This window comes from Furipterus horrens, unplaced genomic scaffold (assembly GCF_987537825.1).
Source record: "Furipterus horrens unplaced genomic scaffold, mFurHor1.1.pri manual_scaffold_6, whole genome shotgun sequence".
In the NCBI taxonomy this organism is placed as follows: domain Eukaryota; kingdom Metazoa; phylum Chordata; class Mammalia; order Chiroptera; family Furipteridae; genus Furipterus; species Furipterus horrens.
The window spans coordinates 110,062,533-110,088,293 of NW_028327176.1; the positions used below are offsets into that span (position 1 = coordinate 110,062,533).

The 25,761-nt window shown below is 37.3% G+C and overlaps 1 long non-coding RNA gene across 1 annotated transcript; it reads right to left on the reverse strand.

The window, feature by feature from the left end:
- Positions 1-308: 308 nt before the first annotated feature.
- On the reverse strand, positions 309-25,112 carry LOC150007229 (uncharacterized). The gene is made up of 4 exons (XR_016511797.1): positions 25,054-25,112; positions 7,449-7,550; positions 2,798-2,942; positions 309-517 (listed from the first exon to the last, which is right to left on the reverse strand). It is a non-coding gene; the product is annotated as an uncharacterized LOC150007229 (long non-coding RNA).
- Positions 25,113-25,761: the final 649 nt, after the last annotated feature.

Below are 25,761 nucleotides of genomic sequence, written 5' to 3' on the forward strand. Positions count from 1 at the left end.
TACATAGGTTTAAGAGTGTCGAATATGTTTAAGAACAAAAGTAGTGTTTATAAAAGTGTGCAAAAGGTTAATAAGGGAGTGGGAACGATTTCTAAGTGTGTGGGAAGGGTTTATAAAGCCTTAAAATATATATAAATACTAAAATAATTGTAAGGTTCCTACTTTGCGTATTTTCACCTATCACGGGTGTGTGTGTGTGTGTGTCTAAAACATAATACCTGCAATAAGTAAGGGAATATTGTAGTTGTTAAGGATTATATTTAGCCAGCAATAAATCAGAGTAGTAGAAAGAAATGTAGACATGTACATATTTTAAACTCTTGTTTATTTTCAAATGTTACAGAAGTATGATAGAGTCTGGTTACTGAAGATCATACTGGGACCAAAGCTGATATCAGGAATGAAAGGTAGAGCTAAAATATAGATGAATGGTTGCTTTCTGGTGAAGATCCCCAGCTCCAACTATGGGAGATTCCAATGTCTTCCATGATGAACCGATTGTCTTGGAGGAAAGTACCTGAAACCCAACCAGAGGTACATGACTGACAAAGACTTCTTGGGAAATTTATCACCTGATATAAAAGACTGTATTATAGTAACAATGTGGTGTAATCTTTCAGAGCAGGGTAAATTTTGAAATGATGCCTGAAATGAAGAAGTGTTGGAATGGGACTAATGGAATGGGTTTTCTGTCTCAGAGGTCCTCAGACCTTGGGTCAGAGAAGAGAGTGGCTAGGACGCAGTGGCAAGAGAGATGAGCAGAGAACAGATCTAATCACACCACCAAGAGAAAAGGACTCGGGCTCTTACATAGAGGACATAAACTGTCCCAGATAACAGTATCATAGAGTTTGGTTCATGTTTCTAAGGGCTGAGCTGAGCCTTGCAGCCATATGTCAGACTTGCAGAATTATGCACAAAAGTGCCTTTGTCTCTTGATTCTGTGGCTTTTTAGGCTCCTTAGTGAGCAGCAATATTGCTTTAGAAACAAATTACTGCAAGCTTCATACTGAGAGCCCCAAGTCACATCTCTCCCTTCCTTTGATGAAATTTGACTATTTCCAAAGAAGTTAAATTTGATCCAAGTTTAGAAGGTGGAAAGATGATAAAGCAGGAGAAAGGGAATGGCAGCATTTTACCCAGAAGAGACACGTCAATAATTTTTTGGCATCAAAAACACTATCTAATTCAGGAAATGCTATCCATTCCACAATCATTTTTGAGTACTTCCTACATGCCAGTACTTTGGTAAGTATTAGAGCTATAAAGATGAATAGGACATATTTCTTCCCACAAGACACTTACATCCTAATGGAGGGATTCAGACAAATAAATAAAAACTGACAATACAGTTTGTGCCATTCTCTGATGTATTTGTTGGAGGTGCTCTGGAGAGGGGAGGTGTACTTCTAGCCCACATCAGGGACAAGCGGAAAGGATCAGAAAACATTTTCAAAAAAGTAGTGGCTGGGACAAGTTTAGATGTCAAATATATGTGCTTGTGACTCCATGTACAGGTCTATCTGTTGAGTTGTGACAAGTAATATACCAGTGGTATTCAAAGATGAGTTAGCATTGTACTCTGAACATCAAACTCGGGAATTTTGACTTGATAGAAATAGGAAATCATTTAAGATTTTAAGCCAGGAGCAATAATATGGCAGAAATGTCCTCAAAGCTGTCAGTAGAGCAATCAGGTGAGAGGAAATTGAAGGCAGGGAGGTAAGCTAGCAATTTGTTTTGTCAGCAACTTCAGTGTAAAGCAATGGAGACCTGAATCTAGGATGGTGGTTGTAGGGGAAAGCATAAATTGTCAGAATGCGAGTCTGAGTTCTAAGTTTTTCTCAGATGTATTTTGCTCAAGGATGGTCATTTGATTGAAACTAGAGGAGAGAAGGAAGCCATAAATCAATCAACAAACGCACTATGAAACCACTATGAAACTCTCCAGAGATGTTACTACAAGATTTGAAAAAGGCATGGAAATGGATGTAAACAGAAAAGGTGGTAAAAAAGTTGGTTCCAGGATGAAGGTATTAATGTCCACCTACTCATTAATTTTATTAACAATGCTGCTGGGTTTTTTTTTTTTTTTTTCAGCGTTTTGGAAATGTTCTAGGCCCTGACTGGGTAACTCAGTTGGTTAGAACGTTGTCCTGATATGCCAAGGTTGTGAGTTCAATCCCCAGTCAAGGCACAAAGGAGAATCAATCAATGAATGTGTAAATAAGTGAAACAACAAATCGATGCTTTTCGCTCTCTCTCACATCAATATCCTTTAAAAGAAAAAGAAGACAAAAATGTTCTAAAAGAAAATAGGAATGACTATGTTTGTGATAAGATTGGCACTAAATAATGTATAACCAGTATGAATTTGTGAGTTAAAATAAATCTTAACATATCTGGTAATGGGTAAATATTGTTTTAAAACCAATGATCTTTGAAAAAGAGTGGGTTGTGTGTCAGTTTATTCCTAGTAGGAGATGAGAATTAGGCCAACTTAAAATAATTAACTATGATAAATGGAGAAAAGGAGGAAGAAAATACTTAATGAGCACTTATGATATTCCAGACATTCTGCTAGGCACTTTACTAGAACAAAAATATTTCTTAAATTTGAATGTGTACATGTTGTATTTTTTCATTTTAGTTGAGAATGATATTAGTTCATCCTAGCAAATAAGCAAGACAATTTTGAGAAATAGTTTAGAATGAAAAAGTAAATGTTCAGATCAAACTTAAAATGTTTAAGCAGTCATATGTGAACGGCATATTCTTGATTATACCAAATTTCTACCTTTATTTGTATGCAGCTATAATTGTTGGTGCCTCTGCTCTAGGTTCAGTCCCTATGAAGATGGCAACTTTTGATCTCCTTGTTTGTAGAAGCTACTTTCTGACAGGGCCATTTTTCTCACGGATTGAGCTCCTCAGATTCTTCACTGTCACAAGAAAATTAACAAATCAGATATCTTATGAATTTCAGTTTGCAATAATCATCTACAAATATGAAGGACAGTGGTGCAATTGACAAAATATAAATGAAGACCAATACTTTCCTTCTTTAAGCATCCTAATCTATCTGATTTATCTTTTCTAAAGTATTTATGATTTAAGATAAAAAAATGAACTGAGTAAAAGCCTGCTTAGAACAAAATAAATTGTCCTTTGATATCTAATGTAGCAACCTAGTATTTGAGAAAAACAGAACTTCACAGAAGCTTAATATATTCAGAATTTGACAAAGTGTGACCCATTTACTGAAGCAGAAAATGCACCACAGGTTTCTCAGCGTTCCTTCTTTTTTTCCTTCAAAAAGCCAATAAATCATATTTACCAGCCAAAGAAAATAAATGTTTCTCAACTTATTTATGGGAAACTTGAGAGAGAAATGGGGTTGGGGGGAATACAAAAATTTTGCCTCAGAAAGACATACCCAAAACAAAATGTAGTGTGTGTGTGTGTGTTTTTAAAGATTTTGTAGGAATGTCAAAATACAGAAATTATTTGATGAATTTACTTAAATGAAATGAGTTATTACTGCAGATCCCATTAAGCCCTTTAGATACTGTGAGAATATTGAACAGTTTATAGAAACCACATGTTCACATTATCATTTTACATAGACATCTTCAAAGGTTTTTGTCAGGATTTTAAATATACTCAAAAAAGAAAGAACAACATTACAATTCAAAACCCTTACTAAGTGCTCATCTCCATGGTAGTACTTGTTACATTTTCTGTATGTACCAGTTTAAGATTTTCTCCTCTCCTACACTGTCAACTCCTTGAGAATGGGGAGCTCTGTCTTATACAACCCTGTGTGCCCCGTCCCTTGTGGTGCACTGCACACATAATAGATATATCAACAAATGCTTGCCAAATATTGAAATGAGAAAACTAAACTCCAGAGCCCATGTTCAATGCTTTATAAAACAAGTATATATTAATTTATAGGTTGATATACTGTTATATTAATCAAGTGTTTAAAATGGACATATTTGAATATTGATTATATTTAAATATCTTATCCTTCAGAAAAGAACTTACATTAAAAGAAAACTCATTTATAACACTTAACAGTTCTATAAAATACCAAAGACCATATAACTGTAATTAATGTCACTTACAGAATTCCAAGTGGTGAATATTATGTTAATAAGGTATGAGAATGATTGAGAGATTTCACTTCTTGACAACACTTTTAGGTTTCTTTTGGTCTTGTATATATATATATATATATATATATATGTATATATATATATATATATATTTAATTTTTTAAAAGAGATTTTATTGATTTATTTTTATTTTATTTTAGTTATCTGTTTTTAGAGAGAGGGGAAAGGAGAAAGAGAGGAAGAGAAACATCAATGTGCGGTTGCCTCTCACACGCCCCCAACTGGGGACCTGGCCTGCAAACTAGTCATGTGCCCTGACTGGGAATCGAACCAGCTACACTTGGCTCAGTCCACTGAGCCACAGCAGCCAGGGCTATGTTTTTTTAATGTATACTTTAAGCCAGTCAGAAGTGGGACTAAAATTTAGTTTTGTAATAAACTAGGTGTTTTGTCTTTTTATTTAATTTAAATTTTAAATTATATAGAAGGATTAAAAAGGCATTCAAATGCAGTTCCTTCATTCATTAACAGTTCCTACCTAATGGCCTGATGGAACAGATCAGATGTGGCTAGAGTGAGTTGTGCCCACGATGCTGCAGATCAAATTAAGAAAAAAAAATTGTAAATAGATTTCAAAACCCTTGACCACATCCATTCTAAAGCCACAAGGGCAGAAATGATCAATAATCATGGCCATTTGGTTCATTCATTTCTTTTAATGAACACACTCTCACTCACTAAAAACGTTTTTGCAGGACAGGGATGGAATTCAATTCTCTGCTGACTGACAGAAATAGAGCCTTTGGTAAAACCTAGAGGGAGTGGAACTGCTCCCCACCGTTTTTCCTCCCCCTTGTCTTCACCACTCTGTGCTGTTTAACTCAGAAAAACATGTCAACTTGGTACAGATTGACAGGCAGTTGATGGGCAACGATTAGCAAAAATTTCCCCATGATTCTTAAAGCAATTTATTTTAGTAAGGCATCCCAAAACTGTGGATTTGTTTCAACTATGTAAAGTCTGATAAGTTTAGGAATAAAGGCCTCAAGAAAAAATGGGCACTGAGCTGGTTTAATCATTTTATTAATATTCAATAGGACCATTTCCGTTTCTGTAGTCACTGCCCTAGTTCAAGTAAGCATTAATTTGTATCTAATAAAGTGCCATTAATACTGTGGACACTTATAAACTGCTTTTGATAGATGAGCAACATCTGGATTACTGCAGCAGCCTCTTAACTTATTTCATGCATTCGAGTTTCTACTGATTATTATCTATTTTATACCTAACTGCCAGGAATAAAAAAGAAAAACAAAAAACTCTCTCTTGACTTTCCACCAGCATTTAATTCCCTGTTTATGAAACTAGAGTTGGCTTATTGAACAAAATCAGAATTCTTGTGCCTAAGATTAATTTTTTCCTACCAATTTCTCTAGGTGTTAATTTCTTGCTACCTAGTTAATTTTTTAATTACAGCACTTCATTGCTGCAATGTTTGTCAAAGAGTGCATTTTAATTCTCTGGTGTCTTCCCCAAACTTTAACTTTTTGTGTCATAATCTCAAAAATGTAAGTGTAAGCATTTCTAAAATAAATATCCTAACCTGTTGGCAAATAAAGGGTAGAAGGTCTCTGATTCCAGAAAATGTCTCTTTCTTGGACAAAAATCAGAGGTGAGTTGGGCAAGGATGGAAGGAGACGTGGGGGTGAAGGGGAAGTGATTACTCTCTCTTGGACGTTGCTTCTTCTTCTCCCTGCTTTTAATACCACATCATCTGTACAAATGAGGTTAATATTCAAAGGGATAGAAAATATTTTCAGAGCAAATGTACAGTGTAGTGACTGATCAAGAGTAAATTTGATAAGTATATATTTTAACCCTTTAGAGGGGATTTTCAGAGCTCCTAGTATTATAATTGCATATCACATGAAACCGAATTATGACCTATCTTAATATTTCATGATGCAAATGGATCATGAGGATAAACTTAGATCAAAACTCTCAAAAAACATGAGAGTGTGAGGAGATTTTCAAAAGTCTCCTGTGTGGTGAGAACCTTAATGCGGATAAAAGCTAATGTTAGAGATCTTCATTAAGCAGACATGTGTGAACACTTTTTCCATGTCAGGCCTTGGGATTTTAATTGAATACTTTTCTTGAACAAGATCATTTAAATTCTTAAGTTCCTAGTTTCTATGTCATTAAAGAGTTGTTTTTGAGAATAACATCATCTTTGTTTTCACAAGTCTGCAACATCAGTTACAACTTTCCACTTCATGGAATCCCAGAGAACTTGGGCACATCTGCCAGTCAGCTCTATCATGAAGTGTCAGCTCTAACATGAGAAAACAATTTCAACAACAATATATGAGATCAAACATAGAAGCAAGTTATAGACTCTACTCCTTCACCAGTTATTCCTCTCTGATTCTATGTTGGGAAATGCATCTCCCACAAATATATTCTCCAATTTCTGCCAAATTATGTCCTTAACTGAGACCCAGACCTAAAATAGACTTTCCTGTTTGCTTAAATCATTCTGCCCAGAACTTCCATATTAACATTTCAAAAATGATGCTTTATTTATTTTTTTCCATGTGCAAATGGCATCCCTACACAATGAAAAACATCTCTATTATATACTCAATGCCTTCCATAATTTGATTGTTCTTTACTTGATTTATCAGTTTTCCTCTACTAACCACCAAGGCTACAGGACTCGAACATATTGCATACTTGGCTTCCCATAATCAGTTTAACCACTTTCTCATTGTCTTCTCTAGTCCTGAATTTTTCTTCTCTTCTCAACTTTCTCATATAAGCCACCCCTCCCTCTAGGGACTTTACATGATTTCCCCAACTAGAAGTTATACTCATTAGCAAATACACATTGGACTTCCCAACTAATACAGTGGTTCAAAACTACAAGTGATTTTTCACTCAGTCCTCAGGGGATGGTTGGCAATATCTGAAGATATCTTTGGTTACTGTTGGTATCTAGCAGGTAGAGGTCAAGGATGCTGCTAAACAGCCTGCAATATACAGGATGGCTCTTCACCACTAAGAATGATCTGATTCAAAATGGCAGTTGAAAAACTCAAACTTAATGCAACTTGACACCTCTGCTTCAATCCTGCCTATAATTGTACTTCTATGTCTGTATGTTTAATCATTTGTACTAGAATATAAGCCTCTGGAGTACCAGGACTGCATCTTATGCACAAGTTTATTCCCTCAAAAGTCTAGCACAAACTCTGGTATATGTGAAATGATTTGGAATACATGGATCACTTTTTATTAAAAAGCATGCAAGAAGAAGATACTTACCAATCAAGCTACGTTAAGTTCAATGCATACTTTCTTTGAAGGCTTTGATAATTCATCTGTCATTTGAGGATCTTTTAATGATGAAAATCAATTAGCATTGTGCTGGTAAAAAGAAAATTTATGGGTCAATATATATTTATTGTTGATAGGCCAAAAACCCCAAAACTTATACATATTACAAACTTCACTGTATTTCTATGGTAGATGAAAAGTGTAGAGTCTGAGGTTTTCAGGGCCAGTGTATACCTGTACTAGAGTCATCTTCTATCTCTCCTGTTGTTTTACGCTCTGCCACGAACAATCCTTTCTTTATGAAGACCTCTCAGCTGCTGGGTAGTATGTGTTGGTTAATCAGCTCCAATTTGTTTGTGTTCTTCTAACTGGAGCATTGAAAGCTGTTGTGCAAGAACAGCAACAACAATAACAAAAAACAAACAAACAAAAAACCTCCACTAAATTATCTTGCCAATTTGCTATAAATATTTGAAAATGATTGCTATCTGAATGCGTAAACAGTTTTCTAAGTTTCCTTGTGAAATAAGCTGATGCATTTTGCTTACTAATGGAATATCTATGTTTATATTATGTCAAGAATCTCCAGTATTTGGAAAAATGAATGGAGCTAACAGCTCTCTGCTCTAGGGGACATGTTCAAACCATTTAGCCTGATATTTAAGATCCTCACCCTTCTGCCCCTTGCTTACCTGTATTTATCTCACAAATGTCCTGTTTCAGCTGAAGTATTTCACTTATAATCATATGAATGTGCCTCTTAATCCTTCACCTCTAAGGTTTATATTCTTTTTTTTTTTTTTTTCCAAGTTTTTCAGTCACAGAATGCACTTTCTCTTTTTACCCTTCTTAACGTCCAACTGCCTCTTGAGTTTTTGGTCACTCTAAACCATTTATGTGACATGCCAGCTTCTTTAAAAGCATTCCTTTTACCTGTAAACCACGTTTCTGCCTTAAAACTATAGCGTGTTATACCACTTAACTTCTGAGTGTTGTTATCATTATATTTGTGCATTATTATTTTTCTTTTTTCCTTCAGATTGTAAAGTCCTAGCAGTAGAGGCCATAATTTACAGACATCTTTGAATGATGGTCCACACCAGTACACTGTCCTGCACATAACACAGTAATTATTTATTATACAGTAGTTGAATAAATGTTGAATGAATTATGATTTTGTTTTAGAAGTAGAAAACAGTGTGGCAACTTGGTTACAGAATATGAAATGAAATTTGTTTTCCCAATAAGCAAATGTCAAGAAAAAATGAAGACAGGACTGTTGTAGACCTGTGTATATGGAATGAGTAATAGAGATATGACAAAGCATGCTCATTATGTCAGAATAGTTCTAATCAGTTGGAAATACACACTAACTTATTTACACATTGAATGTTTGATTTAAAATATTTCAATAAAAAGTATTAGAGATAAAATGTTTGATGAAATATTGTTAATTATTGAAGCAGAGTGAAGGATTCATAATGTTCATTATACTATATCTCTCTACTGCAGTAGTTTAAGTATTTCCATAAAAAGTTCAAAAATATATTTTGTGAAGTGCTGTAGAAGAATAACCTTTTAGTCACTCTCACAGTAGCAGAATACCATTTCAATCATTTAAGATGTTAACTATAAAAGCTCCGGTGATTTGAATAAATGTTCATTTACAAGGTTTAACCCAACACTTAGGAAGCAATTTAACATGTGAAAAGAAAGCATTACATTAGTTGCACAATGTCCTACTTCCTCATATGTCACAGAAGACTATTGGATGTTTAGTGAGTCTGGATTTTTACCCTCTAGGACCCCATATTTATTATTCATGACTGTCTGGGAGTAAAATAGTCAGCCACTGACCCAAAACAACTTCTTCTCTTATCCTGAGACTGACCAACAGCCTTGTAAAAGGCAAAGAATAATTTTCCCCCTTATTTGCTGAATTGGATCCATTCATCCATTCATTGTCAACATCATGGAAGAAAAATGATGTGAATAAGATTTTCCTTTAACAGACATACCAGGGATAAGGTATGTTGTCATACAAATTGTAGACTTGACCAAGTAGAAGGTGCTAAAGAAAGATGGCAAAGACAAAACAGACACCTAGACTTAGCTATTGTCAAGTCTTTCTTACTCATTCCTATCTTTCCATGTTAGTTGCCACTTTCCTAAATAAACTTTTGTTTAGGATCCCTTTAGGTAATGATTCAAAACCTCTAAACTTCTTATCTCCATTAGCATGCCCCAAATCAGCCCTGCCCCACGCATAAAACCTGTTATATTTTTGTGCTTGACAAAGAAACTCAACTTTAAAAGAAGTCCTCTGATTTTTTGACTAAGACTTTGACTGGAGTGTCATGCCTAAAGGAGACATGCTTGGGCTTTGGTTGTTACCAAAAAGCCCTGAGCAACTGGGACTGACTTTCAAAGGTAATAAAAGTCCATGAGATAAAAGGCCTGGTACCTTGGATGGATGAGCAGTCCATAGCAATCTTTCCAGGGAAGGAGCGAAGGTTGTTTTCCTGAAAGATGGCTAGAAGGGACCTTAAGGCACAATGGAAAACCAGGAAGACCTGGAAAAGACAGGTGTTTACAGGCAAGGCTGAATGCCAGGTATGTGGATCTGCTTCTGTGCCCTGAGGGGCAGACTGAAGGTCACCCTAAATGTTCCTTGCGTAAGTTCCAGCAAAGCAGAACTAAAGATCATAAGTGATCATTTGCTGCTCTTGTTGTGTTTATGCAAATGAACAGGATAAATTAAAAATGAACTTAATGCAGTCCCTTTAATGACAAGGAGGGTAATCTTAGGGAGAAAAATCAAGATTCAAGGAAGATCACAATGCCCAGTGGTAAACTATAAAGTAGTGCAGCTAACCGTCTTTAAAGTTTCTTTTCATTTAAAATTTGTTTTCATTTGAAAGTTAAACTATGTCTGTGGCATTATCAAAGATGTTTAATTTACAGGCAAGAAGAATGTCAAATGCCTTGCAACTGGATGTCTTTCCTATAAGATAGTCCTACAGATCTATAAACTTGTGTGTGGGTTATGTTACATAAATTAACATGTGTTTTCTGTTTTCAAAGGGCATAAGCCTACGATCTCATTACCTGAGTGATTGTCTGTACGTATAGACCTCACTCAATCCTGTCTGCATTGCTGCCTCCTGAGACTCACTGGTTTGGCTGAACTAAGTGGCTGGGTTGGTGAAGAACGGGGTGGTCTGTGGGCTTCACTTTAAAACTGGTTTCTCTTTTCTATCCTAATGGCTTGGACAGAAAGAGCCCAGAGGCCTGAGAGGGGGGAAACCTAAAATATTTCCCTCAGTCCAAAATAAGTATAATGGGCAAAAGGGTTTTGGACAGGTGAGATGTACCTGGCATACCTTCCTCCAAAGAAGCCCTTCTTTTCCCTAATGTGGGACATTGAAAAATTAATACCTGTCTTTTGTCATCTAGTGGTTACGGATTGAATGATGTCCCTTAACCCTGTTGCCCCCAGAATACAACAAGGATGCCAGCCTGTTAAACCAAGCATGCCGTTGTCCAGAGACAGCCAACCAACCTGGAGTCTGCACGATCCTTCCCCTTGTGGGAAGGCCACCCTCCCCTCCACACCCCCACTCTTATTAGGGATTTCTTGACCCACGGGTAGGTAGGACGACGACCATGTCCAGCTTGAAGCAGCTAGAGGAGCTCGAGACCTTTGTCCATTGTCCTTTTTAAGATTGTAAAGGGTCTTAAGTCTGAGAGGGAGGGATTGTTATTTTTTATTGTGAAAATATTTAACTAATTAATTAATTATTTTTTTAAAAAAGAAGAAGAATATATGAAAGGGTGAGCCATGGGCATGGACTTGGGGAGGGGATTGTCGGGGAAGGGGGGTGCTGGGCGGAGGGGAGCAAAGGGGAAAAAATTGGAACTATTGTAACAATATAATCAATAAAATATACTTAAAAAAATAAATAAATAAAAGAAGTCCTCTGAGTTCCAAGCTTTCACCCACCCAATGGATGCCCTTTCTTCCATTTACAGAGGTGTTCCTCCTTTTTCCCTGTGGGCAATGTCAACTGCTTTCCTGTTGGCTTTTTGCTTCTAATCTTTTCCTTTCCAACATACATTATCAGGGGGGTTCCAGGTTAGGCCTCCTAAACTGTGGCACTTAACATACCACTGCCATGCTCAAAACTCTCAGTGGCTCATCATTGCCTATTTTTTTAAAAAGTCCATTGCTTGCTCACTCAGCATTTTGGGTCTCACAAATCTGTCTAAAGTCTACATTCCAACTGTGCCTTCTTTCAAGCACTTAAAACAGCAAAATGACAGAACCAATTGCACTTCCCTGAAAATACCTTATACTTTTGGGCCTTGATTCCTTGGTTTATTAATTCCTATTATTTAAAGCATCTTTTCCCATACATGTCTACTTGTGACGCTGTCCAATTCTTCTTTTATTGCTTCTTAGCATAAAGGTTTTCCTGGTCCTTGTCAGCAACGGCCTCTTACTCTGTAAGGTTGTACAGAGGTCTCACTTCCTTTGGACTTTTTTCTTCTCACTATATTGTAACATGACATGAGCTTCATTTCTCCAATCAACCACAAGCTCTTCAGAATATAGCTTCTCTATGTCATCTCTGTATCCCTAATCTCTGGCAGAATGGCCTCTGCCTAGATGGCTGGTGGAGGAATACTAAATGTCTAAGACAGAGACCAAGGCAAAGCAGTGTTTTCACAAATTTAAAATATTATGATGTTTAAGTTCTATTTATCAAATATATTGTCACCATTTAAATGAGGCCTGTGCTGAGCATTAGCCTATGTGTATTTTCTGAATGGTCACATTGAATCCTGTCTCTAAATGAGAAAACGGAAACTTGGAGAGCTTAGGTAACCTGCCTGTAAATGGTCTATCTTGCTCAAATCCAGGTCTGCCTGAAGTGAAAGATAGTCACTATCCTAATATTAAATGTGTCAGGGAAGCCCTAGGGTTTAGAAAATATAACTCAAAGGATGCCTCAAGTGCCAAAATAAAAAAAGAAGATTCAAACTGAAGATGTGTCTTTCCCCAGGCTCTACTTCCATAACACATGCTTCTCTCTCTTTTTTAAAAATTCTTTTTTGTTTTTGTTTTTTTGCAGTAAAGTTTATTTTTTATTTTCAGTTGCTATGTGGGACACTCACTTTCTTATTTTCATTATTTCTTTTATTGCCTATTTTTTTATACCCAAGTGTTTCACATATTTAATTTGCTTGAAGGTATTTAAATATATAACCTCTCACTTAATGTAACAAGTTTCATTTATTTCCCCAAAGTAGGCATAACATCAGTCTTGTCCTTATTTAAACAATGCCATTGTATATAGCTATATCTATTTCTAATCTATATGTAATCTATATCTATATCTAATCTTCTGATTCACTTTTGTAATTGTTCTTAGAACCAATTTCTAGGTCTCACGGGAAAATCAATTTTATTACTTGACAGTCTCAATTTCAACTTCTTTCAAATAGTTTTGTTTCTGTCCAGAAATTCTTCAATCCTTGAGAAGATGAGAATATCATGAGGGCACTTAAAATGTAATTCTTTAAGGTCAGCTCCAAAAGGAATGTTAGAAGTTATTTGGGCAATGCATGGCTCCCCACGATGGCCACTTAAAAGAGAGTTCATCTGATTGTGTAAATTCTGGTGTGTGTGTGTGTGTGTGTATTCTGATATGTATACATACACATATATATGTATATATATTTTGATATATAATATTTAAAAAATTCTATAGTTACAGGTTACATCACAAGCTAAGTACTATATATCAGAAATTTCAAAAAAAGATTTGAAAAAAATTTATTCTGGGGGTGAAGGAAAGTTTACATGAAGGACATGTATTTGGGTAGTCCATGGAGACTTGGCATTGGCAATGGATAACCTTAGGATATTCATGTCAGTATTTTTCAAAGCATTTCCTGGAGTGCTGTCCCCACAAGATGCTATTGCATATAGAAGAGGGCAAAGGGGGGAGATCAGTGGTTAAATTGTTGGGAAAACTACATCCCCTCTTGGAGATTTATGGAGTATAATAGCACATCAAAGGTTCAGGAACCTTTGGCAGGAAAAAGAAAACTTTTGCTTCCAACTCATTTAATAACAAATTACCTTAATTATCCAGATAGATAGAACTGTGCTGTTTAGGCCGATGATGGTGATTAGTGGCAGCATCCCTCATATGCCTTCCAATAAGCACATATTTTGGTGCTTTGAACAGTTTCCTGTGTCTTTATTGACTTCCACATTTACAAGTTGTATGATTATGGAAAGTTATGTGATCTCACTGAGCCTCAGTCACCTGATTTGTAAAACAGGCCTATCATAACACCTATTTGGGAGGCTTCTGAGAAGATTAATGAATCAGTCCATGCAAAGTGCTTAGAGCCATGCCCAGTTGCTCAGTAATGGACAACTCCTGTAGGCCAGCTAGGAAACATTCATATTTGCACACAGCGGCCATCTCTGCTTTTGGTAGTTTCCAGTTACAGGAATGTGTGGTGAATGAGCACACAGTGCTGTGAACAGAGGCATTTTCTCTACAGTAAACACTAAAAAGCTCTCAGAACACCAAGTGCCTTAAACCAGTGTTTGTTGAGAGTTTTTCCAGATTCAGAGGAGCGGAAAGGGCTGGATATGCACAGGATGTATCTGTCCCTCAGATGACAACTACCTTTTTCCTCCTGTGTTGCTTTTTGTGGGTTAAAAAAATACACCAACTTCTTACCTCTAGAAGATCATTTATTGCATAAGAAAACAAAAAATTTATATGGGCATTATTTTTGGTATACAAATATATAGTATAGCACCTGGGAATTATAGAGAGCTATCTCAATACATATTATTGTTCTGTCCATTATTAAGAAGACAATTTTTCTGATTTCTTTAACTTAAAATGTTGTAAAGAATATGGCCTTTGTAATTTGGTTTTTGAATATGGTCACAAAAGTTCTTAAGGCTCCTTGGCAACCATAATATCATCTTTACCTTCAAAATACACACACACTTCATTCACTACACAACCAGAAAGATTTATTGAGTGTTTGGACTCTTTTGTACGTAACTTTTATCAGGGAAAAAAAGAACAAGTAGGATGTGAGTACATTTGCTACATATTTTAATGTGCAATCTCTATTGCCTTTATAAGTTCTACTGTAATAGATCTAATGATAAAATAAGATCACTGAGAAATGATTGTGAAAGCATTCTGTAAACAATAGATTATGAAGAATATGTTTGTTGATAGCAACAATAATAAATTGGTGCATTGTATTGTCATACTTAGGTCTATAATTTTATTTGTTTATACCTCAGAGGAGGGACCAAACTTAGTATTTTTACAAACAGATGTAAGTCAATAAAACATATGTTTATGTAACTTAATATATAATTATCTACAGTTATATGTAATTATAGATAATTACATAACATAAATACAGAATTCTAAAACATTCATTAACCATTCCTCCCAGCTACAGAAATTAATTCAGTTCCGTTATTAGTTGTACACATAACTTTTAAAAAATTAATTGTAAGACACACGTTACATTTTTAAATTTTCAAACCAGGATGCCTCTCTTAATCAATATTCAAAAAATTGCTGATTATTTACCTTTTATACTGAAAAGCTTTCATTAATTCTGTCGTACAACCAATTTTGTTTTGTAGTTAAAGAAATAGAAGATATTGTACCACCACATCACAAACATTTTGTGGATACAAGTTTGTATCACTTGTTTAGTCTTTGTGATCTTTTATGCATTCCGTTTTTCATTTCTTGCTGTGAAGTATTTACGAATGCTTACTGTACCTTATTCATCAAATGTGATGATGTAGAGGTCACAGACTCCAATATTTGTTAGTTTTTGTTTTCAAAGGTCAAACTGTGAATGATGAACATGTATCTTAGGAAAAACCACATGGAAGCAATGCTCTAACACATTCCAGCATTCTTGGACCAGCCTTACTCCCTTAAATGAAAATCAAAAGGTAACTACACTGACATCACAAAAATGGGGTTCTGATTAAGAGTGAAGAATTGTCTCAGGGGGGACTCAAATTCAGATTTTATACAACTTTGCCTAAAATTCCATTTTTCTTTGTGTTAAATTTCATTTAAAGAAACAAAACCAAATTAATATAATAATCTTATAAGATATACTTTAAAATGGCCCTCAATATTATGCCATCTTGAACTTATACGGAACTAGCTGCTTTTCCAACGACTTGAAATATTTTTACATTATTCCATTATCTGTGCATATGGTTCTGTAGTCCACTATATGTAAACCCAATGTCCCAATGTCTTTATTTAGGGTTGGAGTAGAATCTAACTTCAGATGGAAAAGGAGGAATGGATAGTAGTACCAGCATCAGGAAAACAAAAGATGTCCTAATATTTTCCAGCCACCTGAAGACTGCTATCACCACATTAGCAGCCCACTCTAATATAGTCAGACTGTGTAATTCATTTATTTGTTCAGTCACTCAGAAATTTTTGTTTGGCAATCTTTTTTAGGTGCTGTGGTGGATCCATGTAATTTAGAGATGAACACGTTTTGTCTTTGAGGAGAGCCTCATGTGGAGGCAGACAAGTAACAACTAGATACTTCCAGTAATAAGTGGTAAAGCAATAATATAGAAAAACCCAGGAGCAGAGATGGGGGCGGTCACTCTGACACAGCTCGTCTCAGTAGAGGAGGAGACAGGGGTTTGCCCTAAAGGAACCAATGTCTGGCCTGAGTCATAGAGTATGAGGAGAAATTAACCAAGGGTTATATTTGCATGTTTTTCCTCTTGACTAGATCTCACATTTTGAAACTTCAGATTTAGTCCTCGGTTCTCTTGCTTTATTTCTGTACTCTCCTCCTGAAATAATATCACTGATTCTTATGGCCATAATGCTATCTGTATGCTAATTATTTACACACAGTCATCCAAAGTCACATTTTCCTTTGAGCTTCTTTGGCAAGGGAGCGTTGGAGGTGGTCAAGAGATTTTGCATCTGATCAAGGAAAAAGATTTGACCACAAGGTGGCAGTAACACACACAAACTTTATCTGGAGCAGCTTTTATAGGTTCATTGGGGAAAGTCCCTCACAGCAGGAATCTGTTTCGAGACAGAGGCAAAGGCACAAGGCAGCTACTCAGAAGTGGAGGAGGGCAAGGGAATTCCCGGGAAGGGAGCATTGGCGAGGGGGCTTCTGTATGTAGGCAACGTCGCTGAGCTGCGTGGTGGGCGGTCTGGTCAGAGAGCTCAAACGGGCATTAGTGGCTTGGGATCTTCATGGCCTGGCTTTAGCTGCTGCTAGCAGATGTGGGGTATGATTTTTCAGGGGTATACAAAACAGGGAGACGTTAGATGGCTAAAGAATCTGCTTGTTTGGCTAATTTTAAAAATAAATGGATGTGTAAAATTGTGATTTTTTTTTTTTCCCTCACGGGCTTTTGAGCTAATGGGTTTCAGACTGCAGTGTAGAAATAAAAGAACTAAGGGGCCAGTACAGAGAAGCCATCTTCAGCTTATTTATATAACAGCTTCACATCAGTATAATCAAATGCTTATTTAACATCTCCAATGGGGTGTCACAGAAGTATCATGAAATTAACCTGATCAAGACAGAATTACTGGTACTTCTTCAGTTTTTCCTTATCAGTAAATGGAACTAGCATCTAATATTTGGGGCAGGAACTTAAGTCACACATGATTCCTCCCTTTCCAATCTAATCCATCATCCAATTTTGTCATTTCTACCTCCTAAGTATCTCTCATATCTAATTCTTCACACTCCCATTGCCAACACTTAAGACTAAGCTACAAATCTCTCTTGCTTGGATTACTCTAATATTCTACTACTTTGTCTTCATATCCCCTTTCCATAAATTCCCCATAAAGAAACCAGGGCTATCTTTTGAAACATAGATCGTGCTCATGCTAGCTCTTGGTTGAAATCCTTTTTAACAGTGTCTGGTCCCACATTAAAAATAACCCAATCAACCCCTCTCGCGTGATCTGACCTATGCCTGCCCCCTCCTCCCAAGGCACTTCTCACGCCAGTTGCCCCAGTGCTCATGGTGTCCAGCTGCAGACCCAGTGACTGTGCACTACTGCCCTTCCTGCCCGGAGTGTGCCCCTCTCTGAGCAATCTGATAGCTGTTTTCTCTTCTTCATGCAGAAGTTGTGTGAGCGTTTCTTCCTCAGGGAGGCCTTCTGGGACTGGCCTAACACAGCCCTTACTCATTCTCATTAGTCTATCTCAAGGTCTCCATTTATTTCTGACATAAGATCTCTATGTGTAATTGAAATGTTGCCTGTTTTGTTTATTGCTTCACACCTCCTGTAGGCTCTAGACTTCATGAAAACAGAGAGTTTGCATTGTTCACTTCCTTTGTTGTTTATTTGTTGCTTTTTAAAACTTAGTTTCTAGTGTAATGCCTGGCACGTAGTAGAGCCTAATTAATATTTGTCAAATGAAATACATCAATATAGTCATAAAGAACAAATAAGCAGGGAAGGATGCAGTTAGTTGGGGAAATTTTGTTCTTCTTTTCTTTTTTTAAGGGCTAAAGGTGGTATTGTATTACATTAGATGGTTAAACAATGTGAAAAATTTAATGCCTTTCATATGAGGTAAAGGAAATGAAACAACTCAAGGTACTATGGATAGGCTTTGAATAAACAGATTTGAAAATCATTGAATTAAATTACTTGTGATTCTTTTACAAGACTTGTGGTTATTGAAAAGTAGATTGTAGTTAGCTGACCTCCAAATTTTTTAGATGAAGAAAGACAAGATAAAAATAATCATCAATACTGGGTATTAAAAGGTATATGAAGGAATATTTTCTATCAGGAGTAAGAATGAAAAAAACTTTATCAAGAAGGCATAAAATCTTTGAGTTCTGACTTCCTACCATGCCTTTTCACACTGATAGTGCATCTATGGCTGTATTCCTTTTTCATACTTACTATTACTTATGTGTGCATTGTTTCTCTGTTTTTCCTCTTGCTCATTCTTAATGGGAGTTTATCCATTCTGTATTAGAAGTAAACCTGACTTAATTTGGAGTTGGTGGCAAAAATAGTGATACAAAGAATAAGAGTATGATTATTGAACATCTGCTGAGTGTCTACTATGTGCCAGCCTTTATTCTCAGAGTATCACATGTTCTAACTTACTTAATCACATAAGAAACCCTATGAGTTAGGTACTATTATTATCTCTACTTTACAAATGAGCAAACAGAAACAAAGAAAGGTTTCATAGCCTGCCTACAATCTCACATCAAGTGGAGCAAGGGCTTGAACCCAGGCAGTCCTCACAGTCCCTGTTGTCAACCACCATACTGTACTGCTTACTCTATGATTATGTCCTGCTCTGTCTTTTTAGTGATCAGAATTTGTATCTAGGAGAAAGGAGTGCATTGCTACAGATATAGTCTAATGATATTAGGACTGTGCTCATAGAGAAGAACCAGAAGGTTGTAACAGTGAATGTAGGAATGCCTAACTGGTTTTTTGCTACTCTATTTGAAAATCATTAACATTCTGCTAAAATATTTGTAGTTTTGGTTAGTGGGTAGCAACAACAGTGGACAGGAGAGACTTTCTTGTCTACCTCTTTCCCCTCTCCAGAGAAAAACAAACTGAGAAGTCTGTGAGGCTCTGTGGGAGGAGACATTATACATCTATGAAATAGTAGAGAGAGGCACAGTGACTCCTTTTGCTTTTTCTATGCTTCTACTTCTCTTTTCCTTTTTTCACTATAGACTGAAGATCTGATATGACTAAGATCAGAAAGAATTCTTTGCTCTTACAGCTTCATTCATTCATATATTATTTATTCAACAAATATTTCTGAGTACCTACGATGTGCCAGGCTTTTTGTTAGACTTGGGTGTTAAGTGGCGATGCAAGTCATTGTGAAGAATATCTGTGGACAGCAAAAGAAAATGAAAACAAAATGTACACATATGGATGTGTTCCGTATATATTATTTATACACATATGTGAATATTCTTTATATCTACTATATATTTTACATAGTGTGTGTGTGTGTGTGTAGTGGTATGAAGGAAATGAATAGGTCCTCTGACAGTGACTGATTATCAATAGTAGGAGTGACTAGAAGGGCCACAGTGAGTCCCTGGGGGAGGTAGTTTAGGATTATTCCTGGCTTTACACAAAAGTGGTAAAAGGGCCTTGACGTTCCTGTGCTGCGCAGCCAAGCCCACAGACTCTCTGGTCTGGAATAAAGGAACCGCCCCAAGCTGCATCCTGTGTGAGGGGCCGAAAGCTCAGGGAGCCAGCTGCAGAGTGAGCATGGTAATGTGTGCATTTGATAATGACCTGAAAACACTGGCACAGGTACTGGTGAAATCTAGAAGATATTTAGTTCACAAGCCTGTGTTGTGAACATGCTGTGAGGAGATAGAAAAAGGACTCCTGACCGCAAAGCTCTGAGTCTAATTGAGTAGAATAAGCAGATGCATGAGAAATGACACTGGAGGCAATGGACCAAAATGTGCAAAGAGAGCCATTATAAAAGGAATAAAAAGAGCACGGTTGAACTCATCCTTTTCAAGGGAAATGAGTTAGAGGCATGGCATTTACTTAATTGATGGTGGAAGCAGTGGGAATATATTCAGGTGGATGCTGAAAACCAGGGCTCAAATTTAGGAAGACAAACACAGAAAGAGGATGCAACTCCTAGTGAAGGTGAAGAGAAGACTGTGAATTGAGAAGCTTTGCCCTAAACTTGTTAAGGTGCTACCATTCCTCTTGTGTTTCTACTTCCCTGTTTATCAGTGTCTTTCAACAAAACACAAGTACCGCTGTATGTGGGGCACCCACATTAGGCATTTTATGAAATAACCAGTGTCTGCTTTATGTTTGTTAGTAAAAATATTCCTAGTTCAAAAAACAAAAGCAAACCAAACCAACAGAAATCTTTTGTTCCATGATCCTAAACACTAATTGTGTCCAGCACAAGAGGCCTTGGAACTGTCAGAGTGTTTTTCAAAAATGGCTCAACAAATATATTTTTAATGATCCCTGAGTATCTAGGAAGTTACAGAGCACTGGACTGCAAAGATGAAACATAGTTCTTTCATTTTGGAAAATAAAGGTTAATGCAAGACAGACAGACATAGTTTACTTCCTATAATGCAATATGGGGGCACAGACAGGGGACAAGTAGATTTTCCCAGACAACAAGTAGGGAAGTGCAGACAACACTCCTAGAAATGTGATTATTTGGTTGAGAACTCAAAACACAACAAACAAAAATAGAAGGAAAAAGATGATTGTCTCTGGAAGGGGAGCAGTGTGGGTAATGCAATGGGATGGGGTGCGTACAAAAAATTACACATCTTCATAAAATATTATTTTTAGAAATTCCTCATTAATGTATGTCTCAATGGTCAAATTCCAAAATAAGTTTAACAAATGCATGGGATGTTCAACTCCAGTTTAACACTGTTGAATTAAGAGTATATTCCATTTTAAACTATAGAGTTGTTTTGGTGCTGAAATGTCCTTCTTTGGAAGAAAAGCAGCAGGAATAGAATTTTAGAATGGTAGCAGCTCATAGATCCATTTTCCAATCCTTTCAGTCATGCATGTGGAAAAAAACATGGAGACCCTGTCACCCTTGTGACTTTCTAGAGAAGGTACTAATATTGAGTAGAAGAATAAGCCATATATCAGCCCCCCCTGCAGTGAATTTGAGGGGTGTGGCCTGAAGAAGGGGGACACGCTAGCCTAACAATCAAGTGCAATGGCTGAGTGTCTTGTGAAACCAGTGTTAGCAGAAACAGAGAAAAATAGTTCTTATCTGCCTCCATCTCAAGAACATGGCCCAGAGCAGCCTCAAGGGAGAATCTTCATTAACTCAAGGAGAAGGACCACCCAGAGAACAGCGACTGGGGAAGGTCATGCTCCAGAGGGTCCTCTGAGATCTTTGGGATGAACATAGAGCAACTTCTGATAGGGTACTCTAAGAATTCAGTTGAACAGTAGCCTGTGTTATTCCTTGGGTCAGTCAGGGTCCAGTCAAGGAAAATAGGATTCGCCTGGGAATATAAATGTTGGCCTCTAATGCAGGTGATTGATTAAAGCCTGGTGATGAAAGAGAAGAAGCCAAGCAGAGAGAAGTGAGGAAGGAAGTCATCACTGACCCCAGGCTGGAAGGGTGCAAGGACAGGGAGGGGCTACTGTAACACAAGACCCTTGGGTGACTTGGTGGGAGCTGGAACCATGGCCGGCTTCAGTGGTGGGAAGTGGCGCATGGGAGAGATGTAGATGCTGCCTGGGAAGGTGCAGGAGGCAAGTGAATGTCCAGAGAGGTGCCCTGGCTCCTTCCTTCTTCCCAAGGTCAAGTCTTCTGCCATCGCCCTCATGCCCTAGTTCCCACTGACAAAAGCCAGCTGCAAGCCAACAGAGATGGCACTCTGGGAAGGGCAGCCTTGGAGTCAGATCTCCTTCCTGTGCATGGAGCCAGCGGAGCAAGGGAGTGGCTTCAAGGGCAAGCTGACCCAAGACCCAACTAGAAGAGTTAAGTTACAGAACTCACCGGACTGTCCTGCTGGAGAAAGGAAGCCTGCTTTCCAAAGACTGGGTTCTTAGAAGGTTTGACTATAAGAAAAATATCTTTAAAACACGTTTTCCCCTTTTCTCTGCTTTGTTTGACCAGGTAAACATAAAATGGGAACATATGTGTGCATAACCACCAAATTAGTTTTAATTTGGCTGGAAACACTCATCAGAAATGACACGCTTATTTTTTTTTTTCTCTAAAAGAAATTGCATTTTAAGATTCTATTTTGTAAAACTTAGCCGACAAGTAGGATTCTCTGTTTGTTGTGTTAGTGCATTCTAGAAATCAGAGAATTCTTGGATTACCAAACAAAGGCTTATTTGCCTAAATTACCATGCAGGCCTGACCTGAGATGTGAGGTTTGTTTTGAGTACCTGTACATTTAGTGTCCAGGGGTATTTTGATAAATGCCATTGCCTAAAACTATTCGGTAGGATATTTGGGCAACATCTGTGTTTGTTTCTGTAGGAGCAGTAACTGCCTAGAGAAAAATCTGATGCTCATTTAGAAGATGCAGTATAAACAAAATTCAAGATGATGCCTTTAACATAATTATTCCACCTTTCATTTCCATAGTGCTTTATGTACTTCAGAGTGATTGGATGTGCTTTCATTTAATGGTTCTCTGCAGAACTTGTGCAAGTTGGGCGTGGGCTTTGGAAAGATATAAAAGCTTAACAAGAAGAATAACACTGAAATTAGGTAGTCTTTTAGGAGAAGACTGTAAAAAAAACAAAACAAAACAAAAAAAACCAGATAGTCTTAACTCCTGTTGATAGTAACAGAAAATATTCATTGAGCACATTCTCTGTGCCAGGCACTCTTTGGAGTTTATTATATATATTACTTCATTTACTCATCAGCACAATTCTGTGAAGAAGGTATTATTATGTTATCATTTTAAGGATGGGGAGACTATGGCGAAAGGACGTTAAGCCACAACTAGTAAAAGATATGAGTCTTAGCAGCTTAACAAAACACTGTCTCAAGCAGTGTTTTCTTTAACTATGTATGTGGAAGCAATGATTTTAACCACAGAGACAAATATGTATACCGAGTCTCTGCTGCTAAAACGTGCAGGTAGCTCAGTCGTGTGTTGGTAAACTGGCTCACTGGTTCTCTGAAAAAGAAACAAAAGCCATGATTGATTGGTCTGCCCCCTACTCACATATTGGAACCCTAATGCCCAACAGGATGGTATTAGAAGATGGGGCCTTGGGAGGTGATGGGTTCATGAAGGTGGCGCCCTCTTGAGTGGGATTAGAGTTCTCACAAAAGAGAAGCCACAGAGTCCCCTAGCCGCTTCAACTATATGAGGCTACAAGGAGAAATCTGCAGCCTAGTGGGAGGCCCTACCTGGCTAGCCTGGCACCCTGATCTCAGACTTCCAGCCTCCAGAACTGTGAGAGGTAAATGTGTGTTGTTTAGAAGCCCCCCAGTCTGCTGTATTTTGTCATAACAGCTCAGAGAGACTAAGACTTAGCATTGGCCAGTGTCCATGGTATAAATACTCCCAGCAGCATCCACTTCAAGCTACCAAAGTGAAGTCACTGAAGGCCTAGTTGAGCAGAAATGCACATATTGGATCCCATGAGCTTGTGACTCCAGCACACACTGGCTGGTTAATTATTGTTGTGCTCAAGGTGACCTGTACGCCATGGATGTGCTGATCCACCCTTGAAATATTCTTAAAACATGGGTTCATTTTATTTTCAGCTGTTTTATAGAAGTCAATGTGAATTAATCTGTTTTAGATGTGTTCAATCACTGCTTATAAAGAATAATGTAATTATGTTTATTTTTGGTATGTTTTTCACTGATGATAATCAGGCTTGTCTGGCATGAGGTAATCACAGAGCAGCTGGAGAGGAGAGAGGGGACGCTGAAAAGATGTAGCCACACATATTGTGACCAGTAGATACATGCCTTGAGCCAGGTATCAGACAGTTTCCAAACCTAGTTCCTTAGGTCTTTTTACAGCCAACAGGGTTACTAAGATTCCAGTTAGCAATTTGGAAGGCTTGGGTTTTCATCCAAATAAGAATTTCATGTGTCTCTTACCAAATATAGTCACTGCAAGAATGCATTCATTAGTCCTTTGAGAGGAGTAGCTACTTGTTTAGGCCCCACTAGCTGAGCCCCATCAGCTGAACCAGGAACAAGGAGGACAGCCAGTGTGGGTTTCCTTTGAGAGGTGCCAAGGCTGAGCTCTGGGCATCCTGGACTGTGGTGGTCGCTTTTGCCCCAGCTCCCTCTTCCTTCTCTGAAATTAACACAGTGTCTGTCTTCATCACTAAAACTTCCTTGCCACTAAAAATGCTTTACAAATACATGTCCACAGCTACACACTATGTGATGCCTTCCCCTTTCCCCTTTATTCTCCAAGCTACACGTATGAATAATAAAGTCAAAGCTTTCTGTCATCGGCTCACCATACTCATGTTCCAACTGCCTTCTGTTTTCTGTTCATTTTTCCTTCTTTTTATTACCCCCCTCACCCCACAAGAAATGGTTCTAAAAAGTATTATAGAATCCCATTGGGGAAATATGAATATCTCCTGACACTTCTTCTACAATATTAAAAACATAATGTTAAGGAAGCTTGGCCTAACTGGTGCTGAGGAGAGGTAATACATATAATACAGTATGACAGATTTTTTGTGATCTCTTTGACAGTCATGACTTTAAAATCTCTATTAACAACGCAAACCAAAACAATGACAAAACAACAACAAAACAACCCCATTCTTCAAAAAGGCAGGCCAGCAGACAGAGCTGAAAGCTTAGGCAGCCTATTCCTCCCTTCCTCCTGGAGAGGCTGGTCTGAGAAGAGAGATCTGCCAGCTCTTCTGGGCATAAACACAGGTGGAGAAGGGCTCTTGCAACTCCTCTGCCTTTCCCAGTTTTCTTCTTTCTCTTTATTCTTTTTACAGGGAAAGTAAAAAACCTCAAAGCTTACTGTGATAAGCTAATGATTGTTGAAAGTCGTTGTCAGCTCATTGGTCCTGGGTCAAGAAACAAACAGAACCTAATCTTCATAGGTAAAATACTTCATCCTTCAAACGGAGACCATTGAAATCTGCACCACAAACAAAGTGGAATGAGCAAAGCAAGTAAATCCAAATGACTCTTTTATTCAACCAACAAATATACATTATGCATCTTCTAGATACCAAGCTCTATGCTAAAGATCTAAGAATCCAAATTTGAATAAAACACAGATTCTGCCCTTTGGAAGTTTGCAGTCTTAATTTACTAATCAATAATTTGCTAATCAAAATTTACTAACTGTGATTAAATTTCTTTATTTCAGATATTAATGTTAATCTATAATACTATATAAGCCTTCAAGCAAGACTTTAAACCTGAGTTGCTTGTAGCCATATCATAGATATACTACAAGATAATTGAACATTGCAGGTATTTATTGTTATAAATTTTACTATCTACTCCATACCAACCCCATTAGGAATCTGAAATGCAGATAAAGCAACCTTAAAGGCAAGATTTAATTTTGAGCTAAAAAAGGAAAAAAAAGAAAAGTTCTTTTTCACCTACCTTCTGTCCGTATCTGACCTTTCATTCAAATCTCATCTCTTCTATGAAGACATCTTTTTAATTCCCAGCCTAAATAAACATCTTCTTTTCTAGTACGCATAATTAACAT